At 45.7% G+C, this 11,380-nt stretch overlaps 1 protein-coding gene across 3 annotated transcripts in view; it reads left to right on the top strand.

The window, feature by feature from the left end:
* The window catches only part of GPRIN2 (G protein regulated inducer of neurite outgrowth 2), a 41,027-nt gene that overhangs the window by 26,456 nt on the left and 3,191 nt on the right, over positions 1 to 11,380 (top strand). The window lies entirely within an intron of this gene.

The raw sequence follows: 11,380 nt of genomic DNA on the forward strand, positions 1-11,380 counted from the left end.
GTCATTTGTTTTCTTTGGTTCATCCTTCTCGGGCTTCTCCCTTGTAGCACTCTTCTTTTAGCATTTTTCCATTTCAGAATTTAGAGTTCCCAGTTCTTTGTTCCTGGCTGACTCTTCCCAGGGCTGTGTGCTGTCCCTTAAAAGTGAATGCTTGTCCCTCTTGCGTGACTTGTCTGATGCTGTTGGGATAACTGTGAGCAGAATGGCCTTGTCACCTCAAGGTGAATGCATCAGCAAATGTCTGAATCTGTTCTCTCTCTGACAAGGCCCTGTTGAGGTCTGTGATGGTCTGGGAGTTCCCAGCCTCCCCACGCTTTGGAAATCACCCAGACTAGACTCAGCCAGCTCTGGAAATTGAATGCAGCTTATATTTGCATCTTAGCTCAATATACAAGCAGATAGTTACAGCAGATACAGTTATGGACAGAAATAGACAAGGTGAAAGGTAATGCAGAAACACAACAGCCCTCCCAGAAACCTGAGTCCCCAGGAGGGGCTCCCAACTGCCCTTCCACCTTCTCCCACCCCTCTCAACCTTACCCCAGTCCCGTGGAAGAATGGAGGTTCGGCCAGGGGTTTAGAAAGCAAAGTGGATTAATCAGAGACAGCAGAGAGGCTAGAGAGAGAAATGCAGCTCAGCCATTTCCCCCTGAAGTACCTTATCTATGTTTGGATTCTTGTTCTTGTACCTCTCAGCAAGCCTATGAGTGAATTAGACCTCACCATTGTTTGTTTTTTCTCTTTCACAGCCTGTGATCTAATCCTTCTCACCAAAACATTCTACCTAGGCTCAAACTAGCACAAGATCACTACTAACTAGACTATTCATGACAACTCCAGCAACTGGAGGAAGAGGTCCTTAGCAAGGAGATAGGTGAAGTTCATTAATACATAGTAAAAAGGAGACTTTTTGCTTTACATCTTGTTGCCAATTAGTGCATAGAATCACAGAATCAACCAGGTTGGAAGAGACCTCCAAGATCATCCAGCCCAACCTAGCACCCAGCCCTAGGCAGTCAACTAGACCATGGCACTAAGTGCCTCATCCAGGCTTCTCTTGAAGACCTCAAGGGACGGTGCCTCCACCATCTCCATCTCTAGTGCAGAGATGTCTGTCCAGTGCTCTCTGCTCCTGATAGGGAGAAGACAATCATCTAGAGAAGCCAGGTAGATGAAGTGGCAATTAACAGAAATACAAGACAAGTCACCTGACATGTGATAAAACACACAGGATCTGTGCTTTTGCTGTGCAGCACACAGAGAGTCATAACTTTTCTGTTCTCATGTTTTCTAGCCTGGCCAATGTACTCCTCTTCCTACAAGTGGTTTATGGCCCTGGGGCCGTGCAGCGCTGTTCCCAGTGCTTCTAGTGATGCAGAGCTGAAAAACAACCCCATTCTTCCACATACACACAGTATGCCCTTGTCTGCTGTGTGTACCTGATGGTATTTGTAGGTCAGTCTGCCCCACAGATCTGTCTGACACTTATATGTCACAAAATATTTACAAGAGGGTGTATAGGGTTAACACTCCAGGGGGGGTGTAACCCTGAACCTGACCCTAGGGGTCTTGGCCCCTCCCCAGGGGTGGGCCACACTCCAGGTGATGGTTAGCCCACTTCCCCCACTTCCTGTGGTATAAAAGAGGAGCCCTTCCTGCTCCTCATCCTCTTTTGCCTTGGCTCCCTCTTGACACACACACACTGATACTGCATACCAGCACACCACGTGGCAGCCACGAGGCAGAGACACCATCACATTGCTCGGGTTGTATCCATCCCTTGTTGTATTTTGCTCTTTTCCCTTCCTTATCCTTTGTAAATTCCCCTACCTCCAATACCTTTTCTAAGTTATTGTTAAACTTTTCCTTTTTAACTTCCAAATCGAGTGAGATTGATTTATTTGGGTGTCCCTACCTTTCTCTCTCTCCCTGTCTTTTGGGAAAAGGAGGGGGAAGAGGGGAGGGCACTCTATAAATTCTATAAATTGTCATTGGGTCTATTAAATTTATTAGAGTCTCTGGGAACCTGCATTTGAACCCAAGACAGAGGGCATTAGCAGATTCAACTGAGCAAGACACAGTTAATTTACATTTCTATTCCAAAATCAAAAGACTAAAGATGGAGGGTGGATTAAAGGTTAAGTAATTGGGGTCTCAGCCTGGCTCTATAATAATATGGTTGCTTCAATAGACTTGTATTTATGGAATAAATACAAGTTCCCTGATGAGTGAAAACTTCTCCCTTACTGTAACTCCTCTATTTATTCCTTTCTCTTATACTTCACCAAAATAAAGTGACAATTAGTAACACCAAACCCCCCTAATCCCAGACACTTGAATCTCTAAGCTTTTTACCACGGCTAATCCTGTTTTGCCAATGCCTTCCAATTGGTTTGACTGCCCCCCAACCCAAAAGTAGATGTTAGTGATTATTCTTAATGGACTGTTTCAGAGGAGTTAGGGAGAGTCCATCAAGTCTCATAATGCTACCATGTTAATCTTTGTGTAAGCGCAAAACAGATCCTTCTTATCTTGTGCAAGTCTCCATGTGGGCAAGAAGGGAAAGACTTTTAGACATGACCATACACTATCTATGTTATTTTTTCCTGGCATAAGCCCTTTTAAACCAAGTACAGCTCTACAAGAAATTAATGTCTTATTAGATGATCTTTTTTATGTCATGTTACAGTGATAAATGCTTACCTTAGAGGTTCAGTCAAAGCTGTCATAAAGAAGACACATTGCTTAAAACAGCAGGCCTGAAAAGAACACAGCGTGGATATGCTGCACTACCTTTGGTACCCAAGGTAATTTGGCCATTTAGGCAAAGCTTTAGTTATTTCTCTGTATCCTGTCTTGTCCCAGGTAGGTGCCAGTGGTGTTTATGGCTAAGCGACAGCTGCTCCTGGGGTTGTAATTAAAGCTCTTCATTTTAATGGCTCTTGCCTTTTCAAACTTGGAACCGTGGTGTTGGCAGTAAGTTTAAACAGAGTTAAGAGCCACATATAGCATCTTTCTATTCAAATCAAGGTGTTAAGTTAATTGAAATCAAGCTACTCTCTTGAACACCTCTCTTGCCAGAGAGAGTGATTGGCATTGGAACAGGCTGCACAGGGAGGTGGTGGAGTCACCATCCCTGGAGGTGTTTAAAAGGAGGCTGGATGAGGCACTTAGTGCCCTGGTTTATTTAATTAGAAGGGTTGGGTGATGGGTTGGACTTGATGATCCTGGAGGCCTTTTCCAACCTGGTTAACCCTGTGATTCTTGTATAAAACATACATGTGTTTGTCTTGGAGTTCGGTGCCGCTGCAGAAATTCTGCACTTGTCTTATGAAGTGGCAGCAGAGTAATGCAAATGAAAGAGTGAGTCCTGGGCAAAGATCTGCTGTGAGTCCTTTGGAGAAGTGCTTGTGCTCATCATGGAGGGTCCTGGTGCTGAAATTGAAATCATCATCCAGAAATGTTGCTAGGGGTTCAGTCATCTAATTCTTCTGCAAAGCAAAGTAGGATGAAGAAACTGACTGCGACTATTACAGGTCTTACCGGTTCTTAAGAAGGAGGTCTTCAGTATGAGGGTGGTGAGGTTGTAATGTTCAGAAGTATAGGAAAAGTATTTTACTCAAATAGGTATATTGGAGATTCTGCATTGATTTAAGAGATTGTTGTTTGGAAATATCTTAGAAAACCTGCACCTGAGTACAGGAAAGCAAGTGGGAACTCAGAGGCAGATGTGCTGCTATGAATACACAGAAAATTGGTAGACAACTGCCCAGGGAGATTGTGGATGTCTCCTCCCTGAGGGTGTTCAAGGCCAGGTCAGATCTTGAGTGGTTGAATCTAATTGAGAGGTGTCCCTGCCTGTGGCAGAGAGGTTGGAGTAGATGATTTCTACAGAGAGGTTGGAGTAGATGATTTCTAAGGACCATTAGATCTCTCTAAAGATCTCTCTAAGGACCATTCCAGCCTAAGCCATTCTATGATTTGAGTGTTGAACATTACAGTTCTAAATAAAACCCAAAACACCAAAAGAAACCCCAACCAAACAAAAAAAACTAACAACCTAACAATTTTTGCTTTTGTCCCTTCCCAGATTCTGCAACTCACTTGTATTGTTCTATGTGTTAGGCAATCCATACTGTGCCACGGTATGTTTCCTTGCTGTAGTAACACAGCACTGCTCAAAGAGCACAGTCATGCTACTTGCTGAGTTATGGCACAGATCTGTGCTTGAGACAGAGAGTTGCCTTTCCCAAGACAAAGGATCCAGCAGTTCTGTTACTTTCATGGCACTTTGTAGTTTCTTTCTTTGCCTGTTGGAAGAAATGCAAGCATAGAATCATAGAATCAACCAGGTTGGAAGAGACCTCCAAGATCATCCAGTCCAACCTAGCACCCAGCCCTAGCCAGTCAACCAGACCATGGCACTAAGTGCCTCAGCCAGGCTTTGCTTGAACACCTCCAGGGACAGTGACTCCACCACCTCCCTGGGCAGCCCATTCCAATGCCAATCACTCTCTCTGCCAACAACTTCCTCCTAACATCCCCCACCACAACTTGAGACTGTGTCCCCTTGTTCTGTTGCTGCTTGCCTGGCAGAAGAGACCAACCCCCACTTAGCTACAATCTCCCTTCAGGTAGTTGTAGACAGCAATGAGGTCCCCCCTGAGCCTCCTCTTCTCCAGGCTGCACACCCCCAGCTCCCTCAGCCTCTCCTCATAGGGTTTGTGTTCCAGGCCCCTCACCAGCTTTGTTGCCCTTCTCTGGACACCTTCCAGCACCTCAACATCTCTCCTGAATGGAGGAGCCCAGAAATGGACACAGCACTCAAGGTGTGGCCTGACCAGTGCTGAGTACAGGGGCAGAATAACCTCCCTTGTCCTACTGGCCACACTGTTCCTGATGCAGGCCAGGATGCCATTGGCTCTCTTGGCCACCTGGGCACACTGCTGGATCATCTTCAGCTACTCTCTACCTGCACCCCCAGGTCCCTTTCTTCCTGGCTGCTCTCAGCCACTCAGTCCCCAGCCTGTAGTGCTGCTTGGGGTTGTTGTGGCCAAAGTGCAGAACCCTGCACTTGGCTTTGTTCAATCTCATCCCATTTGCCTCTGCCCACTCATGACTGGATTTCTTTTATAATTAACACACCATCTTATGTTAATATCCCATGGTCTAGCTGAGGATGTTGCTGCTGACTGCAACAGGGTTGGACTAGATGACCTTCAGAAGTCCCGTCCAACCCAGATTGTTCTATGACTGCTGCCCTCATCATGAAAACTGTTCTTTGGTTCATTAATGTCTTATATCACTCTTTTAAAGACTGCCAGTGCAGGAAAGAAAGCAATCCCTAGCAAATACACAGTGCAGGAGCTAAATATCATCATACTGAAACAGCACGTGGTGGTATTACACTACATGAAAGCTTGCTCTGTATACAGAAATGATGGCATGGAATTATTCCACTTTTTATCTACTTGTTGTCAAAACTGTAATTTAAAATTCATTCATGCAATACAAAAATGTTATTATTTTTTTAAATCATAGCTAATTTTCCAGTGAATCTCTTTCAATGGCTAACACACATGGTATTTAACAGCCCAGGACTACATTTACAAGTGTATTAAATAGGTCACAACTTTAATCATAAGTCATAACAAAATGCACATTTGTTGCTTTAAAGTAGTTCAGTGGAATTAGTGAAAGTAGCCTCGATCCCCTCATAAGCTATCTGAAGCTCAGCCAAAAATAGTGGATGTTAATTCCATTTCTATCCTAATCCTTTCTCTCCTTGTCTAACCATTTTCTGTATGTTCATAGCAGAGTATCTGCCTCGGCGTTCCCGCTTGCTTCCTTGTATTCAGGGGCAGGTTTTCTTTGATTGTTCCAAACAACAATCTCTTAAATCAATGCAGAATCTACACTATATGTATTTGAGTAAAATACTTTCCCTATACTTCTGAATATTGCTTTTTAAAAGGCAGAGTTAACCGAAGCAGTCATCTGCACCCAGCGTGCATTAAAAAGTTGTTCCAGGTCCATACGTCCCCATTAAGTCAGCTGTGTTGATAGCCATGTTTCACGTGGATAATCCATTCCTGAGTTAGCTGGTTTGCAAAATGCAATGGCATTGCATGACTGTAAAGCTAGAGGAGCTCCATCTTTTGAATTAGGGAGGTTTTGGACAGTTATCACACCATTCTCAGTACCATTTGCCCCGGCACCTTCCTGGTACGTGTGTTGGCGTTGCCTTTCATAGAATCATAGAATCAACCAGGTTGGAAGAGATCTCCAAGATCATCCAGCCCAACCGAGCACCCAGCCCCAGTCAGTCATCTAGACCATGGCACTAAGTGCCTCATCCAGGCTTTGCTTCAACACCTCCAGGGATGGTGACTCCACCACCTCCCTGGGCAGCCCATTCCAATGCCAATCACTCTCTCTGCCAACAACTTCCTCCTAACATCCAGCCTAGACCTCCCCCAGCACAACTTGAGACTGTGTCCCTTCTCAGAGTTCTGCAGTTGGATGCAGTCTGCACCAGCTGATGGCAGAAGGACAGCACCTATAGTGCATGTGCACACACTGCTGTCCCCCCTCTGCAGGGATGTCTATGTACAGGTAGGAATTCTTGTGTACCCCGGGGAACCACTGGCACCGTTGCTTGTGTGCAACCTTGAGCTCTGTGGTAAAGGGTTGGACTTGATGATCTATGAGGTCTCTTCCAACCTTGGTGATACTGTGAAATGTAGAGTCTGGGGAGGTGAGTGTGGGGTTACATGTCCTTTCCAAAGGGCATGAAGAAAGGCAGAGAAGAAGGGCACCACATGTACAGGTTTGCTCTGGGTTTGTGCCACTAGTGGGTTTGTGCTTCTGCAGAGGGTAGTGGTCTTCTGTTTCCTCCTTATCACGATGCTAGTGGTTGGTGTGGCTGGACTGATGATTTGATCTTGAGAGAGCTAATCTAGTTTAAGCAAAAAAATGATCAAAGTCAGCAAGTTGATGTAGTTTGCACAGCCTTGTGTCATCTCTAAAGGGATATGTTTGAAGCTTCCTTTCAACTGAGAACTCACACTTTGTGCCTGGAGATTTTCATTAGTAAATGTTGTTCAATCCTGGTGTGTGTGAGAGCCTTTGCAGGTGTTATCTTTTAAACGGATTAAATGGAAGATCTGCACCTTGCAGACAGCTATGCTCTGCTGTTTAATCCTATTGACTCCTTTGAACTCAACCTGGCAGGCTACGCCCACATGTGTAAGTGGCTGCAGGACAGAAGGTATGCTGGAGGAGAGAAGTGTTTCTAAACTGTCACTTCTCAAGTTCCTGCTTCTTTTCTCAGTGTTAATTGAGATCGTATGAGGGCTTTGGAAAAACACACAGAAATACCTTAATGGCCAATCCAGCAAGGAATGGGCACTTGTGACTGCAGCTGCACTCAGCAGTCCCTACGATCCAGGAATCTGAAATTCCACTCCTGAAGGAAAAGATGGGTTTGTGTTGCCTATAAATGCCACCAGCCTGTGGAGTCCCATAAGCTGATGGGTTTGTGTTGTCTACAGATGCCACCAGCCTGTGGAGTCCCATAAGCTGATGGGTTTGTGTTGCCTACAGATGCCACCAGCCTGTGGAGTCCCATAAGCTGATGGGTTTGTGTTGCCTACAGATGCCACCAGCCTGTGGAGTCCCATAAGCTGATGGGTTTGTGTTGCCTATAGATGCCACCAGCCTGTGGAGTCCCATAAGCTGATGGGTTTGTGTTGCCTATAAATGCCACCAGCCTGTGGAGTCCCATAAGCTGATGGGTTTGTGTTGCCTATAAATGCCACCAGCCTGTGGAGTCCCATAAGCTGATGGGTTTGTGTTGCCTACAGATGCCACCAGCCTGTGGAGTCCCATAAGCCAGAGAGGCAGTTTGGTATACAGAGCAGGCTTGGTTCAAGGGAAGTCTGTAGTGAGTTTAATTCTAACTGAACAGGCTCCCCAGGGAGGTCCTGGAGTTTCCTTCTCTGGAGACTTTCAGAACCTGTCTGGATGTGTTCTTCTGTGATCTGTGTTAGATAGTATTGTCCTGCTGCAGCAGGGGGGTTGGACTCAATGATCTCTTTGGGTCCCGTTCAACACCTAACATCCTATGATCAGTCCATGTGAAGGATGGGAAATTGCTTTTTGTCTGCATACAGTCCAAATCTGAGCAAACTTCACTGCTAGAGGATGCTGTTGCCAGTGGCAAGCCCCTATTACACAGCCCACAGTGAGAAGCTTCTCAAAGACCTGGTTGAAAACATGATTTCCTTTTTAATTGTCTTGTTCAATTTTATTTCATTGTGGAAACAGCCATGAGAAAATGGCAACCTGAACTTGCTGAAGTTAACAATGAAAATGAAATCACAGGTGTTTGCACTGATAGCTGCCTGGCCCAGCAGCAGAGCTCTTGGTTGGTGGATGGAACAAAAGGTGTACTCTTTATTTTGGTAGATGGCTCTCTGTATCCATAAATACCTTACTAGAAGGAATCACATGTTAAAAGCTTCTCACTGATAGGCTTGAATAGGCTGGAACACAAACCCTATGAGGAGAGGCTGAGGGAGCTGGGGGTGTTTAGCCTGGAGAAGAGGAGGCTCAGGGGGGACCTCATTGCTGTTTACAACTACCTGAAGGGAAGTTGCAGCCAGGCGGGGGTTGGTCTCTTCTCCCAGGCAAGCAGCAACAGAACAAGGGGACACAGCCTCAAGTTGTGCCAGGGGGAAGTCTAGGCTGGATGTTAGGAGGAAGTTGTTGGCAGAGAGAGTGATTGGCATTGGAATGGGCTGCCCAGGGAGGTGGTGGAGTCACCATCCCTGGAGGTGTTCAAGCAAAGCCTGGCTGAGGCACTTAGTGCCATGGTCTAGTTGACTGGCTAGGGCTGGGTGCTAGGTTGGACTGGATGATCTTGGAGGTCTCTTCCAACCTGGTTGATTCTATGATTCTATGAATGTGAGCCCTTGCAACCAGCAGCCTCTTGGTGTTATGAGTGAATGTCCCTATTACATTCACAGAGTGCTTTTGTCCACTTTTCTTGCTCCACATGTTTGTTTTTGTTTTGATGATACAGTTCACTGTGTTGTGAAGGCTTTTGTGAAGCTTTTGTGGAATTGTGAAAGTTTCTGATAGGAATCCCACTACTAGGCAGAGCTAAAGTAGATGCAGTAGAACTTGAGCTTAAATCAACAAATACATGCTTTAGATTTTTCTGTTCAGCAAAATGGGCTCTTCTAGGACAGGGATGTATTTATATATGTGTGTGTAGATAGATATAGGAGCATATCAACATAACTTTGTTGTACAACTGTTGCCAACTGACACCAAAGGTTTATGTGTATTCAATCCCTGGTGGTCTTCAAGCAAAGCCTGGATGAGGCACTTAGTGCCATGGTCTAGTTGATTGGTTAGGGCTGGGTGCTAGGTTGGACTGGATGATCTTGGAGGTCTCTTCCAACCTGGTTGATTCTATGATTCTATGATCTGTTTCAAGCAACAAAAATAGATCACTAAACCTGGTTAGATTGAAAAAAAATCTTCAGTTGCATCTTCTCTTAGATGTATAAGTGCTAACATAAATGTTAACATCACTTAGGACACTTTGGTAATCAACAGAAAGAGCTGCTTTCTAAGAGTAGAGGTGACTGGCTGAACTTAGAGCAAAGAACTGCAATACTTTCACTATTAGTGATCATCTTGTGAAATTAAATCCAAAGAAGCTTGTGGGGGTGGAGAAGGCATTGAAGTCACCTTTCAAATATGAGGGGCAGTGGTTTAGCAACTTCATCTGCCAGTTCCCTCAGGACCTTTGAGTAGATCTCATCAGGCCCCATGGATTTTTGCACGTTCAGATTCCTTAGGTGCTCATGAACATGGTCTTCTTCCAGTCCTTACTTTTGCCCTCTGGGACTTGGACATTGTGGTTGGAGTTCTTGCCATTGACAACTGAGGCAAAGAAGTCATTGAGCACCTCAGCCTTACCTGTATCCTTTGTCAGCAGCTCTCCATTTCCTTTCTAGAAGGGTCCCACATTCTCTTTAGCATTCTTTTTCTCACTAATATACTTGTAGAAGTTCTTCTTGTTCCCCTTGCTGTCCCTTGCCAGATTTAACTCCAACTGTGCTTTACCTTTCCTAACCTGAGCTCTGGTTGCACAAACAATTTCTTTGTATTCACCCCAGGTTCCCTGTCCTTGCTTCCACTCTCTGTGAGCTTTCTTCTTGCATCTAAGTGTGTCCAGGAGCTCTCTATTCATCCATGCAGGCCTCCTGGCATTCTTGCCTGCCTTCCTCTTTTTTGGGATGCATTGCTCCTGGGCCTGGAGGAGGTGATCCTTGAACTCTGACCAGTTTTCCTGGGCCCCTCTTTCTTCCACAGTGTTCTTCCATGGCACCCTACCAAGGAGATCCTTGGAGAGGTTGAAATCTGCTCTTCTGAAGTCCAGAGCAGTGAGTTTGCTATGCACCCTCCTTGAGGATCTTAAATTCTACTATTTCATGGTCACTACAGCCAAGGCTACCTTTCAGCTTCACTTCACTCACCAGCCCCTCCTTGTTGGTGAGGACTAAGTCCAGTGTACCACTTGGAGGAGGAAGTTATCATCAACACATTCCAGAAACCTCTTAGATTTCTGCTGTGTTGTCCTTCTGACAGATGTCAGGGTGGCTGAAGTCCCCCATGAGGACCAGAGCCTGTAAGCATGAAGCTTCTCCTATTTGCTTGTAAGGGGTCTCATCTGCTTCACCTTTCTGATCAGGAGGTCTGGAGCAGTCTCCTACTATGATATCACCTTCCCCTGCCTTCCCTTCAACCTTTACCCATAAGCTCTCTGGTTTTGCATTGCACATCCCCAGGTGGAGCTCCATGGACTCGAGTTTATCATTGCTGTAGAGGGCAACACCTCCTCCCCTTCTCCCCTGCCTGTCCCTCCTGGAGAGTCTATGCCCATCTATCCCCAGGCTCCAATCCTGAGCTCCATCCCTCCATGTCTCAGTGATGCCAATGACATCATAGCCCTGTAGGCTTGCACAGATTTGCAATTCTTCCTCTTTGGTCCCCATGCTCCTTGTGTTAGTGCAGAGGCATTTCAGTTGTGCCTTTATTGGAGCTGACTTACGGAGACTGATTTTCCCTTACCCTGTTCTTTGGGCACTCTTTTCTCAGTCTGTCCTTCAGCCCTAGGCTCAGATCCAACCTGTCCATGCTCAGGCACCTCTGTAGCTATCAACCTATCTCCATCCCTCATGTCATCACTACCATGTGATGTTTTCCTGTTGGCAGCTACTACCTGAAGTGGATCTGGCTCATTTCTGCAAGACTTCCACTGCGTTATTTTGCCCCCAGCATGCTTCTAGGCAGCAGGTTGAGA

The sequence above is a fragment of the Pogoniulus pusillus genome, chromosome 6, assembly GCF_015220805.1.
Source record: "Pogoniulus pusillus isolate bPogPus1 chromosome 6, bPogPus1.pri, whole genome shotgun sequence".
Taxonomy (NCBI): domain Eukaryota; kingdom Metazoa; phylum Chordata; class Aves; order Piciformes; family Lybiidae; genus Pogoniulus; species Pogoniulus pusillus.